This window comes from Oryctolagus cuniculus, chromosome 1 (assembly GCF_964237555.1).
Source record: "Oryctolagus cuniculus chromosome 1, mOryCun1.1, whole genome shotgun sequence".
NCBI classification, from domain to species: Eukaryota; Metazoa; Chordata; class Mammalia; order Lagomorpha; family Leporidae; genus Oryctolagus; species Oryctolagus cuniculus.
This window is the reverse complement of record NC_091432.1, coordinates 211,955,615-211,971,126: the sequence shown is the minus strand read 5'-3', so window position 1 is coordinate 211,971,126 and position 15,512 is coordinate 211,955,615. Positions and strand designations below refer to the sequence as shown.

At 41.7% G+C, this 15,512-nt stretch overlaps 1 long non-coding RNA gene and 1 pseudogene across 12 annotated transcripts in view; both read left to right on the top strand.

Moving 5' to 3' along the window:
* LOC127490509 (uncharacterized) overlaps positions 1-15,512 on the top strand; it is a 604,070-nt gene that overhangs the window by 512,682 nt on the left and 75,876 nt on the right. For 4 of the 12 annotated variants that reach the window (XR_011381455.1, XR_011381437.1, XR_011381450.1 and 1 more), the window contains one exon: positions 11,788-11,876. The exons of the other annotated variants lie outside the window; for them this stretch is intronic. This is a non-coding gene — a long non-coding RNA (uncharacterized lncRNA). The remainder of the gene's footprint in view (positions 1-11,787; positions 11,877-15,512) is intronic. 12 annotated transcript variants of the gene reach the window in all.
* Positions 3,626-7,093, top strand: LOC127493142 (translation machinery-associated protein 16 pseudogene; annotated as a pseudogene).

The window sequence follows — 15,512 nt, the reverse complement described above, 5'->3', positions numbered from 1 at the left end:
TATGGGACATGTACTCTATAGAATACTATACAGCAGTCAAAAACAATGAAACCCGGTTGTTTGCAGCAAAATGGAGGAATCTGGAAAACATCATGCTGAGTGAATTAAGCCAGACAAATATCATATGTTTTCCCTGATTGGTGACAATTAACTGAGCACCTAAAAGGAAACCTGTTGAAGTGAAATAGACACTATGAGAAAAAGTGACTTGATCGGCCCCTGTCCTGTCTGTCGAGGAACAACTTAATACTTTATCCCTTTTAGTGTTTTTTTGTTCTAATTAATACCATTGGTTGAACTCTGTAATTAACACACAATTTTTTTAATCATATAAATTTAATTGAAAAGTGATCCCTGTTAAATATAATAAGAGAGGGAAGAGATGTACAGTTCGGCACATGCTCAATCAGACTTGCCCCAAATGGTAGAGTCAGAAACGTGCTACGGGACTCCAATTCAATCCCATCAAGGTGGCATGTACCAATGCCATCTCACTAGTCAAAGTGATCAGTTTCAGTTTATAATTGATCCTAATGATGGGTCACATAAACAAGAGTAGTGTCTGCTAATACTAACTGATAGAATTAAAAAGGAGAGAATGATCCAACATGGGAAGCAGGATACATAGCAGACTCATATAATGGCAGATGTCCTAAACAGCACACTGGCCTCAGAATCAGCCCTTAAGGCATTCGGACCCAGCTAAAGAGCCCATGAGAGTATTTCAGGAATGGATAGCCAAGACACTCTGGCAAAAAAAAACAAAACAAAACAAAAAAAAAAAACAAAAAAAACCTAAATGAAAGATCTCTGTGAGTGAGATCCCAGTAGAAAGAAGGAGCCATCAAAGAAGGAGGTACCTTTCTCTGAAGGGAGGAGAGAACTTCCACTTTGACTATGGCCTTGTCTAAAGAAGATCGGAGTTGGCGAACTCAAGAGGCATCCATAGCCTTGGAAGCTCATGACAAGAGCCTCTGGTGATTACTGACGTCATAAATAAGTGTCAATTGTTAAATCAACAACAGGAGTCACTGTGCACTTACTCCCCATGTCGGATCTCTGTCCTTAATGTGTTGTACTATGTGAATTAACGGTACTCAAACAGTGATTTATACTTTGTGTTTCTATGTGGGTGCAAACTGTTGAAATCTTTACTTAGTATATACTAAATTGATCTTCTGTATGTAAAGATAATTGAAAATTAATCTTGATGAGGAATGGAAGGGGAGAGGGAGTGGGAGATGGGATGGTTGCGGGTAGAAGGGTGGTTATAGGTGGGGGAGCCGCTATAATCCAAGAGTTGTACTTTGGAAATTTATATTTATTAAATAAAAGTTAAAAATCATAAAAAAGTTGAAAAAAAATGAAACCACCAATTTACTTTCTAATAAGGTTGCACTATTTAAAATTCCAAGTGCAACGTATGATTTGCTCTTTATCTTTTTTAGGATTTGGTGTTGTCAATCTTTTCAAGTAACCATTGTAGTTGAGACAAATAAGATGTAATCATGATATTAATTTTTATTTTCCCTGATGATTACAGATGTTTGAAATCTTTTCATGTACTTGATTCATTTGTGTATCTTATCAAATGTCTGTTCAAATCTTTGGGTTATTTATTAATTTTTCTATTTTTATTGAATCTGAAGACTCTTATGACCTAGTCTAGTCCTCTGTCATATGTCTCTAATGTAAACATTTTCTGTCTCTCCCTCTGTGACTAGCCTTTTGATATTTTTTAACAGTGGTGTTTGAAGAAGAGATAGTAGTAATTTTGATGAAGATATATTTACCACTTGTTTCTTTCATGGTCCATGTTTATTGCATCTTTGACAATGAATCTTCACATGTGCAAAGTTCATGTGTATTCTCTTCTGTTTTGTTTTTCTAGAATTTGTATAGTTTCACATTTTATGTTTAGGTCTGTGATTCATTTTGAGTTCCATTGTGTGTGCAGTATTAGGTAGAACATGAGATTCCTTTCAATACTTTTTAAAAATTGTACACGGATACTCATTTTCAGAACTCTGTATGGAGAAATTTCTATTTAATTATGTTTATGCATTTATATCTAGACTCTCTAGACTTTCCTGTTGATCTAAAGCTATACTTGTAACCAATAGGATGAGGTCTTAATTCTTGAAGTTCAGAGTATATCTGTGTATCAGGTAGGATAAGCCACCAATATTTGTTGTTATTCAGTACTCTTTTGATTATGCTTAAACTTTTTGCATTTCCAAATATTTTTAAATCAGCTTGCTTGCTGGAATTTTGGAATTAAATCTGTGGATAAAATTTTATATAAACTCATTTCTGTGATTCATCAACATAGTAAAGTCCTACATTTATTTACATTTATGAAGACTGGCAGTGCTATCTCATAATATTTAGTTTCTGATCCATACTTGGTTCACAAAAACATTTGTTTAAATTTTTAAAAAAATTCTTCCTGAAAAATTTTGTAGCTTACTGTATAGTGCTTTTAGATTTCTCTTACAGAGTGCCTACACTGTGTTAGATGTTTTGAGGATGTATTTAAAGATGCTAAATCATACCAGTCTGACTTCTCATTCCTACAGTGTAGGTTGGATTTTTCTTCATCTTCCTAATTTCTCCACATCTGCTTCCAAAGTGAGCAGTGATTAGGAACCACTCTTCTAGGGCGAGAGGAGAAGGGAAAGAGTTGCTCCATGAAGAACGTAATTGCTTTGTAGTTGATACAGTCGTTACTTACATGCAGATACATACTCCTAGCATACTTGAAGCTGACCTAGGTAACTATAGCATATTCTTTGATACTGATTGATTTCCTGCATTGCTTTATTTATATTCCATACAAGGACAAGCTTTAGTACAACATCTATCACAAATGCAAGTAAATGGGAGGTTTGAATTAATGAGGGCTTCCCACAATTGCCAAGACTTCAGATACGTCCTAGGAGATTTGCTATGACAGACATTTTCTTAGGGACGAGAGGTTTACTTTTTTTTATTTTTTATTTTTTTAAAATATGGGCTGCTCCTTGAAAAATGACCATGCCCCAGAGCTGCCAAAAATAAAAAATCAGCCTTGCTCTAAGGTCACCATTCTTTCCTTCTATTACTTGATTGATTACCTTGGCTTATGATTCTTTCACAGGAAAACTGGTAAGATTTGATTGTGTAAAGTGAAATAAAACACAAAACTCCTGCCCTTTGGATTCTGCATTCTAGGATTAATGTCTGAATCCATGTTTCTTTTCTGGATTGTCCTATATGTTAGTTTGCTAGGGATTCCAGAACAAAACATCGGAAACCAGGTGGCTTAAACTGCAGAAATTTGTTTTTGCAGAATCTGGAGGCTGGAAGTCTGTGACCAAAGTGCCAGCAGGTTTGTTTTCACCTAAGCCCTTTCTGCTCTGGGCTTTTAGATGGCCATCTCTTGTGTCCTTACCTGGGCTTTCCCTCTGTGTGTGCTCTCCCCTGGTATCTTTCTTATAAGAGTACCAGACACATCAGAATAGAGTCCATACATATGACCTCATTTAACCTTAATTATTTTTGTAAAGACCCTTTACTCACACGTAGTCACATTCTCAGGTTATATGTGAACATATGAATTCTAGAGGGGAACAATATGCAGACCATGGCACCCTCCAAGGACCTGAGCATCCGAGTTGGTCCCGTATTCCATCCATTGCCATTTGTCTCCGTCATCGGAGGGAAGGGTGCTGCAGGTTATGTGTGGCTTATAGTAGAGCCAGACCCCTCCGAGTCACTGGGACAAAGACTGCAGAGTCCTGTGAGAGGAAGCACCAGGAAGAAGAGCCACTCACCTCCTTTTACACACGGGGCATATGACAGAGGTGACATGTGGAGACCTTTCTGAGCTGTCAGAGTCAGCTCCAGAATGTTAGGGCATGTGCCATCTGCAAGAAAGAGCTCCGTGAAGGGAGGCTGCCTTGGGTCCATGGCGGGGTACGATTCATAATTCCAACCACACTGCTGCGTTTACAAGCACATGACTCCCCTTTTCACCTGCCAGAGAAGGTACAATGTCTCCCTTCATGGTTCTGAGGTGTGTCTGTGCTTCAGTGCTGGCACCAGGGAGAGGACCAGAGTCGTCCCAGTTCTGCCCCAGGTAGGCAGACAAGGCATTAGCAGGGAGTGTCCCTGGGCCTGGTGGCTCATATGCAGAAAGCTGTAGTTTTAAACTCCGAGCAATGAGTGTGTCTGACAAGGCTCATGAAGTCCCATCTTTCCTAAAGGTGAAGCTTTTGTGGCTTTGCTGGGTTCGGAGGCCTGTCTGTCACCAGAGGCAAGGAATCTGGTGGATTTGGGAGGATCCCTGCCTTAGCTCAGATAACCAGCTCTGGTTTCATACAGGGTGTTGTCAAAGTCTGCCCAAACCTTGGAAGGCGAGAGGCCTGTGGAAGCTTAATGGGAAAGTTGCTGGATAGCAAATCAACTGGGCTCTGCCCCTAACAAATGTGGCTTTGTGGGCAATTAGCTTCCTGTAGGCTTAGTTTACTCCTCTGTAAAATGGGTGAAAAGGTCACCCAGGTGCCCTCCAGCTGCAAAATGCCCATTGTTCAGGCAACACTTCTTGTAAAGAACCGTGAACTTTTTTTAAAAAAATTATTTGGAAGAGTTCCACAGAGGGGGAAGGAGAGGCAGAGAAAGAAAGAGAGAGAGAAGTCTTCCATCCGCAGGTTCACTCCCCAGTGGCTGCAATGGCTGGAGTTGTGCTGATCCAAAACCTGGAGCTAGGAGCTTCTTCCAGGTCTCCCACATGGGTGCAGGGACCCAAGGACTTGGGCCATCTTCCACTGCTTTCCCAGCCTATAGCAGAGAGCTGGATCAGAAGTGGAGCAACTGGGACATGAACTGGCACCCAGATAGGATGCCGGAACTGCAGGTGGCAGCTTTACCCGCTATACCACAGCACCAGCCCCAGCAGTGAACTTTCTAACAAATGGATTCCTCTAGGAACCACAGGAGACCCTAGAATTACATCAGTGAACTCATGTTACTCCATGAGTGCTTGTGTTTTTAAAGCACACTGGTTTTTGACAAATTGCTTAAAAAATAAAACACCAGTGTTTTATGCCTTAAGGGATATGTTCCAGTGACAGTATAGGGAAATAAATCATTCCTTTTTAAAAGTGCTAAGTTTTTAATGGGGCAAATTATTAACACTTAATTTCTAATTAGGGTGCTTACGCATGTAATGACATTTGGGACTCTTGTACATGCCAGGCTTTTGAGCATCCAGCAAGATAGATTAAGAGGTTCAGAGAAGGCTCCTCAGGCTCCATGTGTGTTTGGGCAGGTGTACCGTCAGGAGGCATTGCTGTCCACTGATGGTCAGTGAGACTGCCCAGGTCTGAAGTGCAGAAGTGCCCTCAGAGCTGAGAGAAAAGACACCACCATGGTCGGCCTCCTCCTGCTCCTCTGAACCTGCCTGCCTAAGACACCGAAGTGCAAGGTGGGCTAAAGAAAGTTGCCCATCTACACAGCAGAAAAGCCATTCAGATGACGAGAGAAATTCACAAACAAGGGGAAAAAAAGCAAAACTTGCAAAACGAAAGGCCGTGTGTCTCAACCCCATTGGAGAAACACTGCAGTGGCTTCAAAATCATCCTGACCCTCCTAAGCAGGCTATCGAAAGACAGATGCTTGTGAATTAATTGGAAAGTTCTGTACTACATCCCAGATAGCCAGGAAGCACGGCTCTCCTGAGACAGCCACCAAGCAGGAGTGACAGCAGCATTGTGGTTATGGCCCCGACGTTCCAGACACCCTACAGGCGAGTAATCTGCAAACTTGCAGGGAACGGGATTTTGAGCTGAGGAAATTACCAAACACTAAAGTGAGAAAAATGTGTGCTAATGATGCAGTTTCTGAGAAGCACAAGTAGAGAGAACTGTGGGCAGATTTAGGGGAACGGGAACTAAAGGACAAATCGAGTGACTTGGATGAGGAAATGACGGCAGCAGTCTAATTGTCCTTGCTTGAGTTGAAAATAAATAATTGGAGAGAGCTGCAAGTTATACTCAATGATTCATTAAATCATTGTCAAGAATTTGCTGTTTAATTAATTTTCTTACATGATGAGAACCCCGCTTACAGTTTGCAAAATGGCATTGTTTCCACTTTAAAATGGAGATTGCTTTTCATTTACGTTAAGTTGCCCAGATAGAAATGTTATGCAAAACATATTTTATCTGAATTTCAGGGAGCAATATGAATAAGGACAAAATATGTTTTAATTACTTATGCAGGTGGATTGAGGATTGCCTAATCTCATGTTTAGGGAAATGGACAATTACTTGGTTTCCAAGGGTCCCTGGGTATATTTCTAGAACTAGGATGAGAGCAGAATTGTTTTCAGTAATAATCTTACACACATCCTTCCCATAAGCATAAGCACTGTTTCATTTCCTTATAAAGTAGGGGAAAATATGAGATGAAATTCAAATATACCCATGGATTGTCCATTCTTTTTTATATTTTCTGAACCAGAGTTAAGTGGTAAAGCAATAAAGGATGACTACTCTTGCTAGGTTGACCTCCTACCCTTAATCTGTTACCTTTTGACAAAGGAGGGTCAGTGATTTCAGGCTAACTGCTTTTGGTTGTATATTATTTTCTGCTTTATTGTGAAAAATGATTGGTTCTTTTAAAAAAAATTATTTGAAAGGCAGTTATGGCAGGGGGGAGTGAGATGAGTCTTCATCTGCTGGTTTACTCCCCAAATGGCCACAACAGCCAGGGCTGAGCCAGGCCAAAACCAGAAGCCAGGAGCTTACTCCTGGTCTCCCATGTAGATACAGGGGCCTAAGTGCTTGAGCCATCTGGTGCTGCTTTTGCAGGCGCATTAACAGAGAGCTGGATTGGAAGTAGAGCAGCTGGGACACAAACTGGAGCCTGTGTGGGATGCCAGCGTGGCAGGTGGCAGCTTTACCAGCTACGCCACAGAGCAGGCACCATATAATAGAGGTTTTGTGTGTGTGTGAGTGTGTTTGTTTTGTGAAGACAGAACTGGGAAGTGGACAGCCAATGACTTTGTGTGATTCTTCTTTTCTGAGAGGTAGGATTAAACTGACATAGAATATAGCCCAATATTAAAATATCATATAAAGCATGGATGCTGTAGAATTTTTTCTTCATAGAACTTGTTGATTATAAATGTATGCTTTTTTTTTTTTTTTTATTTTTTTTTATCTTTTATTTAATGAATATAAATTTCCAAAGTACGTCTCATGGGTTACAATGGCTTTCCCCCCCATACCGTCCCTCCCACCCACCACCCTCCCCTTTCCCACTCCCTCTCCCCTTCCATTCACATCAAGATTCATTTTCGATTATCTTAGTATACAGAAGATCAGCTTAGTATTCCTTAAGTAAGGATTTCAACAGTTTGTTCCCACACAGAAACATAAAGTGAAAAATAATAGATGATTTTTTTTTAAATGATGATGAAATCAGATCAGACCTATTGTCATGTTTAATCCCAGTGAGAATCAAGTTGGGAATTGATAGTTTCTTTTTTTTTTTTTTTTTTTTTAACAGAAGATCAGTTTAGTGTACATTAAGTAAAGATTTCAACAGTTTGCACCCCCATAGAAACACAAAGTGAAATATACTGTTTGAGTACTCGTTATAGCATTAAGCCTCAGTGTACAGCACATTAAGGACAGAGATCCTACATGAGGAGTAAGTGCACAGTGACTCCTGTTGTTGACTTTACAAATTGACACTCCTGTTTATGGCACCAGTAATCTCCCTATGCACCAGTCATGAGTTTCCAAGGCTATGGAAGCCCCTTGAGTTCTCCGACTCTTATCTTGTTTAGACAAGGTCATAGTCAAAGTGGAGGTTCTCTCCTCCCTTCAAATTGAGAAGTTTCTGTACTGCAAAAGAAACAGTCAGGAGAGTGAAGAGACAACCAACAGAATGGGAAAAAATATTTGCAAACTATGCAACAGATAAAGGGTTAATAACCAGAATCTACAAAGAGATCAAGAAACTCCACAAAAACAAAACCAACAACCCACTTAAGAGATGGGCCAAGGACTTCAATAGACATTTTTCAAAAGAGGAAATCCAAATGGCCAACAGGCACATGAAAAAATGTTCAAGGTCACTAGCAATCAGGGAAATGCAAATCAAAAGCACAATGAGGTTTCACCTCACCCCGGTTAGAATGGCTCACATACAGAAATCTACCAACAACAGATGCTGGCGAGGATGTGGGGAAAAAGGGACACTAACCCACTGTTGGTGGGAATGCAAACTGGTCAAGCCACTATGGAAATCAGTCTGGAGATTCCTCAGAAACCTGAATATAACCCTACCGTTCGACCCAGCCATCCCACTCCTTGGAATTTACCCAAAGGAGTTTAAATTGATAAAGAAAAAAGCGGTCTGCACCCTAATGTTTATTGCAGCACAATTCACAATAGCCAAGACCTGGAACCAACCTAAATGCCCATCAATGGTAGACTGGATAAAGAAATTATGGGATATGTATTCTTTAGAATACTATACCGCAGTAAGAAACAACGAAATCCAGTCATTTGCAACAAAATGGAGGAATCTGGAACACATCATGCTGAGTGAAGTAAGCCAGTCCCAAAGGGACAAATACCATATGTTCTCCCTGATCGGTGACAACTGACTGAACACCAAAAAGGAAACCTCCTGAAGTGAAATGGACACTATGAGAAATGGTGACTTGATCAGCATAGCCCTGACTGCTAATGGACAACTTAATACATTATCCCTCATAGTATTTTTTTTTTGTCTGTTCTACTTAATATGACTGGTTTAATTCTGTAATTATCACACAGTTATTCTTAAGTGTTGAAAATTAACTGAAATGTGATCTCTAAATGTATGCTTTTTTAGATGATGCATTGTAAGTGGATTTATTTATTTCTTTTTAATTTTTTATTAATCTGAAGAGAACTGATTTCATGGATTCCATAGGTACAGTTCTCAGAGACAACCACACTTCCCTTACCTCTTTTCTCCCCCCCACCCCAGTACCTCTCCTTCCCTCCCCTCTCTTCATCAGTTTTTGCAGACATAATTTCAATCCATTCTGTATTCACAGGCTTAATTTGCCACTAGTCATAATATTAAACAAGTAAAAGTAGGAAAACCACAGTTCCACCGGAGTATAAACATGGGCTAAAAATGACAGTCGTATCCCAAAGTGACCATTTCGTTCCTATACATTTTTTGTAGAGAAGTAACAAAAAATTAATGATTTATGGTTAATGAGGCATCAATTAAGCCTTGCATTGGTTTAGTTAAAATGTTAGAATTATTTTACTCTGAAAATTAAAAATAAAATTTATTTTATAAGTTATAGATGTTGGAAGACTATAATCAAGTATACATCTGTCCACAGATGTGAATGATTTCTGTGCCTTTGTTGCTGCTCTGGAATACACGCAGGGTACAAAACCTGGCTTCCCTTTAGGAAAGAGATCAGGATAAAGGCCTTGCCTCTCATCAGGGAGATGATGACTACATTCTAGTATTTAAAGGCATAAAGACCTTTCTTCATGTTACCTAAAATGTCAGTAAAAATGAGTTAATAATAAAATCATCATGTTATGAAAATGCTATATTCTGGGGCCGGCGCTGTGGCTAAGTGAGTTAATGCCCTGGCCTGCAGCGCCAGCATCTCATGTGCGTGCCAGTTTGAGACCCGGCTGCTCCACTTCCAATCCAGCTCTCTGCTATGGCCTGGGAAAGCAGTAGAGAATGGCCCAGGTCCTTGGGCCCCTGCACCTGTGTGGAAGACCCAGTAGAAACTCCTGGCTCCTGGCTTCAGATTGGCACAGCTCTGGCTGTTGCAGCCATCTGGGGAGTGGACCAGCAGATGGAAGACCTCTCTCTCTCCTTCTCTGCCTCTCCTCTCTCTGTGTAACTCTGACTTTTGAATAATTAAATACATCTTAAAAAAAAGAAAATGCTATATTCTTACGAATTTGGTCCTTTGAAAAATAGCATTTTAAATAATTGTGATGTATTAATCAAGATTTTGCCTTCAGTTAAACAAATGGACTTTTTGCTGTGAGAATGTCTTTTACAAGAGTTTCTCTGAGAAGTTTCTGTATCATAAGCTTTAAACTCTCATTTTCCTGTTGTCTCAGTTGAGAGCCAACTGTCTCCAAGGGATCCTTCTGGGCACTGGGCAGGCACCGGAGTTAACCACTCAGGACCAGCATGTCTCAGATGCCTGTTGTGCTTCCTTTTACTCTGCTGAAAACCACCCCTTCTTTGCTCTTTGCAAGGCTGTTGCCCTACATTAGGTTGTCCTTAGCACATACAGTTGAATTGCCTGCTATTTCCAGATTGGGTTTCCTACAGAACAGATCTGGTCATCTCGCTGTGCTCAAAATCGTCAGTGCCTCTCCAGGCACGTGGAGGAAACCCTACTCCCCTACTCCTCCTTCCATTAACTCAGGGGCCTCTCTGATCTGATTTTCCCTAGACTGTCAGTTGGATTCACCAACGTCTTCGCCATGACACCAAAAACAGAGCTCTGTTGCACCAGCTGTGTTTTTCTACTCTGGCCTCTGGTAGTCTTCTCTACCTAGAATACTTTTCCTTTTCACTTTGATGATGGAGATTCTTCCAGTTCTGCAAACTCTTTCTGGGAGTCCAGTCTGGAAGACAGAGCCCACACTTGGTGGTTAAATAATGGATACTTCATTTAAGGAGCTAGTGAAAAAGCTGTTGGAAAAGCAAGAGAAGGTGAGGCAATTGAGAAGTTAGCATCAATAGGAAACTACTGGCATCACTGGGCTAGAGGGACAACAGAGGAGGTGGTGTTCCTGGAGGCCAGGAGCTGAGGCTATCCAAAGACAAAGGCACGATGGAGCTTCATTCATAGCCAGGGATACCCCCTAAGTGTGGAGGGACACAGAAATTCCACCTGCCTTCCTCCGATTTCCTGCTTGAGTCTCCCATGGGCTTAACCTACCCTGAAATCAGTTGGCAAAGGGGCCAGGAAAATAGTTTTCAGGGATCAATTCTGTTATGATATAAGGCAAAGCTGAAAAATAATAAGGAATGGATCCCAGAGCAAAGAGACCATAACTAGCATGCATGTCATCCATGAAATCATCTGTTTTCTGTAATAATTATACCAAGTCCTGATCTCTCCTTCATGATTTCTGAACCTGATAGTTTCTTTATTTTTTGAAAGATTTATTCATTTATTTATTTAAACAGCAGTGTTACAGAGAAGAGAGACGAAGAAGAGAGGGAGATCTTCCATCTGCTGGTTCACTCTCCAAATGGCCACAACCATCAGGGCTGGGCCAAGCTGAAGCCAGGAACCTGTAACTTCATCCAGGTCTCCTGCATGGGTGCAGGAACTCAAGTATTTGGGATATTTTCCACCATTTTCTCGGGTACATTAGCAGGGAGCTGAATTGGAAGTAGAACGACTAGGATTCAAACTACTGTCAGTGTGAGATGCTAACAACACAGCCAGTGGCTTAACCTGATACACCACAACCCTGGCCCCTCTCTGATAGTTTCCAATAGATCTTCTCTATGTGAGATCTATATCTTTTGCATATGCTTGTGGATACCACCATACTGAAACTTAATTGAAGGCAAGGACTGTGTTTCATTCATGGTCGTAATCCCAGATTCTAGTGTAGAATTTGGAATATTATTACAGCTCAGCCATAGACCATACTGAATTTGGGATGGGAGAGTATTGACAACCAGAAAGATCACAGGATGACTGATTAAGGGATATCCAATTCTTCATAGGGACACACAGAGATGAACAGAAGCAAGAAGAGTCAAAGCACTCAAAGGAGCAGAAGAGAAAGCACTTAACTCCCACGGCCTTCTTAGCTGTAAGAGTCTCTTTGCCTTTCAGTTTTTCTCAGCATGGTACCACTTTGCACAGCATTCTCAACAGGAGTTTCCATATGGGTCTGCAAAATGCCATGTACGTGTCTGCTTCCCAGGGATTTCCATGACCTGGCTAAGGGAGAAGGCACGATTAGCTCTTCCTAATTACTAAAAGGCAGTCCCTAGAAGGGGAATTAAAAGTGGAGAGGAAAGTGTATTTCATTTCTGTGGGTTTTCATGGGATGATTCAATGTTGGGCTTTTTTTTTTTTTAACTACTTGAGAGAGAGAGAGAGAAAGAGAGAGAGAGAGAAAGAGAGAGAGAGAGAGAGAGAGAGAGAGAGACATCTTCCATCTTCTGGTTCACTCCCCAAATGCCCACAACAGCCAGGGCTCAGCTGGTTGAAGCCGGGTAACTGGAACTTCATCCAGGTCTCCCAGTTGGTTGGCAGGGGCCTAAGTGCTAGGCAGCTGTCTGTTGTCTCCCAGGATTTGTTAGGAGGGAGCTGGATTGGAAGAAGAGCTTCAGGGGTTTGAACTGGCACTCCAATATTGGATGTAGATATTGCAGGCTAAGCCACTGTGCCAGAAGTATTGGGCTTCTTAACATTTTTGTATTTAAGCTTGCAAATTCTACACTAAGGAGGACATTGGATTAGCATTCCCTTCCCTGAGCCAGTAATTCCTCTGTCTTACATGTATATATTTCCTGCTTTGAAAATGAAAGGATCGCTGAGAAACAGATTTTTGCTTAGAAAAGAATCTGTCTTTCTAATTATAAATGTAGCATGTTTACTGTATTATAGTTCACAAACTCAGAAAAGTACACAGAAAAAATAGAAAAGTCTCACTATCCATGATAGTCACTGGAGCAAGCGTTGTGGGGCAGAGGCTAAGGTGCTGCTTAGGATGTCCACATCCTATATGGAGTGCCTAGATTTCAGTTCCAGCTCCTCTTCTAAGCTGGATTTCTGCTAATGCTCACTCTGGGAGGTGTCAGGTGTTAGCTCAAGTGCTTGGGTCCCTATAACATGGGAAACCTCAATGGAGTTTTGGGCTTCTGTATTTGTTTTCCCAGCTGTTTGAGCACATGGGGAGTAAACCAGTGGATGGAAGGTATATCTTTCTCCCTCCCCACCTCTCTTTCTTTCTCTATGTGGCTCTGCCTTCAAATAAAAATAAAATAAATGAATAAATCTTTTAAAAATGAGAATCACTATAAATAATTCAGAATATATATTTTCAGTCTTTTCTCTTCCAAAATGATGTCATACTCTCTACTCTGGTTTAAAAATTTCTTTTTCTGCTTAAAAATAAAGCACATTTTCCTACTACAATAAGAATGAATCAACATTTAACACTGCACTGTATTCCATTATAGTTTATTTACCTAATGCCCTTTAGTTGGATTTTTCTGTTGTCAATGTTTTTGATAAGAAGTGTTCCACTGTTGTGTTAGATTGCCAGTACTACCTTAACAAATGACCACCGACTCAGTGGCTTAAATAACACAAGTTCATTCTCTTGCAGTTCTAGAGGCCACAATCAGTGCCACTGGCTAAAGTCGAGTGGTCAAGGGGCTGGTCCCTTCTGCAGGCTCTGGTGGAGAATCTGTTGCCTAGGCTTTCCCAGCTTTGAGGGGTGACTCGCATTCCGGGGCTGTGGCTGCTTCGTCCTTCCACAGAGCCCAGTGGTGTAGCCACTACTTCCATTGTCACATGGCCTTCTCTCCGACTTTGACTCCTCTGACTTCCCGTTATAAGGACCCTTCTGATTATATTGGGTGCGTCTTGGGTAATCCGGAATAACTGGTCTATATCAGTATCCTTAATCATATATGCAAAGTCCCTTTCTCCTATAAGGTGACATTCTCTCTTTCTGGATGTTAGGCATTGTCGGGCATCAGTCAGCCTCATTCATTGCTGTAAACAGCATAGACACCTTTTCAGGCCTGTCTCAGTCCTACAGTGATTATAATTATGGCAGCTCCAGAAAGATTTGTGATGGCAGGTGCAATTGTAGTTACAAACTTGGGAGTCAAGACATTGAGGGGCCTGGATCTGTCACTGAGATACAGGGCGATTTCCCTGCTTCAGCATCCTCATCCATAAGGTGATGGTTCCTTTCATATTGAAAGTAATTCTTTCAACAGAAGCACCCGAAGTAGTGACAGGAAGGCTCTAAAGTTGTGTTTAAAGGATAAATGGTGATTACATATGCATAGTATCCTCGAGCCAGATGCAATAGAAGCATGTTTTAAAAACTAGAATCTTGGAAGCCGGTGCCGTGGCTCAATAGGATAATCCTCCACCTAGTGGCGCTGACACACTAGGTTCTAGTCCCGGTCGGGGCGCCGGATTCTGTCCTGGTTGCCCCTCTTCCAGGCCAGCTCTCTGCTGTGGCCAGGGAGTGCAGTGGAGGATGGCCCAAGTGCTTGGGCCCTGCACCCCATGGGAGACCAGGAGAAGCACCTGGCTCCTGCCTTCGGATCAGCGTGGTACGCCAGCCACAGCGCGCCGGCCGCGGCAGCCATTGGAGGGTGAACCAATGGCAAAAGAAGATCTTTCTCTCTGTCTCTCTCTCTCTAACTGTCCACTCTGCCTGTAAAACAAAACAAAACAAAACAAAACAAAACAAAACAAAACAAAACACTAAAATCTTGGGGCCAGCGCTGTGGCAGAGTGGGTAGAGCCGACACCTGCAGTGCCAACATCCCATTTGGGTGCCTGTTCAAGTCCTGGCTGCTCCATTTCCAATCCAGCTCTCTGCTATGGCCTGAGAAAGCAGTTGAAGATGGCCCAAGTCCTACTCTGGAAGTGCTGATCCTGGGAGACCTGGGAGAAACTCCTGGCTCCTGGCATCGGATTGGCACAACTCCAGCTGTTGCAGCCATCTGGGGAGTGAACCTGCAGATGGAAGACCACTCTCTCTCTGCCTCTCCTCTCTCTGTGTGCAACTCTGACTTTCAAATAAATAAATAAATTTCAAAAAGAAAAACTAAAATATTGGAAGACTGCATCACCTCAACCTTAATGATAACTATCACTTATTAAGTACCTATTTATACAGGATGTTTTATATAGTTGGTCTGAAATCCTCACAGAAATCTCCCAGATTACAGGATACTCTGCATATTTTCCCAGCAGTTGGTAAGTAATTTGCTCAAGATTCCACAGTTAGTGAGTAAAGAATTGTCAGCTTATGTCATATCCGCCCAGATCCAAAGTCAGGCTCTTTTGCTTCAATCCTGCTGTCTGTACACATGCTGCCTAGAATTAAAAGGAGTTAGAACACTGTCCTGGCATTTCCAGAGTGATTGGCATCACTGTATCACTGGGAGTCTGGGCATTTTTGATGCAGTTCAATGGGCAGCTCTTGGTGAACCTGCCTAGCAGGAGTAAAGAATGCTCTGTTTCTCTTGAAAGCAACTTCCCCTGCCCTTGACTGTACAGAGGAACTGGGGGGAATTTGTCCATTCCCTTTGGTTCTCTCAGCTGGTGCTTGTGGTCAGGGTGTGCACGTGCTGGAGTTACGTGGCCAGCCATTCGCTAAGCTCCCTTGCCTTATGGAAACCAGATGGGAGCTGGAGTCGACCTTCTCAGCCGCAGAAGTGAGGCTGTGCTGCTTCTCTGGACTGAC